At 64.6% G+C, this 336-nt stretch overlaps 1 protein-coding gene across 1 annotated transcript in view; it reads right to left on the reverse strand.

The window, feature by feature from the left end:
• The window catches only part of LOC119587843 (nephrin-like), a gene marked incomplete at its 3' end in the record, with an annotated part of 35,820 nt that overhangs the window by 33,574 nt on the left and 1,910 nt on the right, over window positions 1-336 (reverse strand).

Below are 336 nucleotides of genomic sequence, written 5' to 3' on the forward strand. Positions count from 1 at the left end.
TGACACGTCGTGACAGAGTAGAGGCGTTGGCAGGCGTTGGCAGGGGGTGGCAGGGGGTGGCAGGGGGTGGAAGGGGGTGGAAGGGGTGGAAGGGTTGGCAGGATCCCGGAGCAGGAGGAGGAGTCCCTCGGAGGACAAGGAGCTCGGGAATAAGAAGGTGAGGTGGCAGAGACTGACAGCGGCGAGGAGAAGGTTGGAAGATGTTGGCAGGGGGTAGGGGGGGCGTAGAGGATGGGGATGTCAGGAATGATGGCAGGGGTTGGAAGGGGGGCAGCGTGGGGGAGAGGCGGTGGGGGTATTGCCAGGGGGGAGGGGGCGGAAGGCGATTGCTTAAGA

This window comes from Penaeus monodon, chromosome 23, assembly GCF_015228065.2.
Source record: "Penaeus monodon isolate SGIC_2016 chromosome 23, NSTDA_Pmon_1, whole genome shotgun sequence".
NCBI classification, from domain to species: Eukaryota; Metazoa; Arthropoda; class Malacostraca; order Decapoda; family Penaeidae; genus Penaeus; species Penaeus monodon.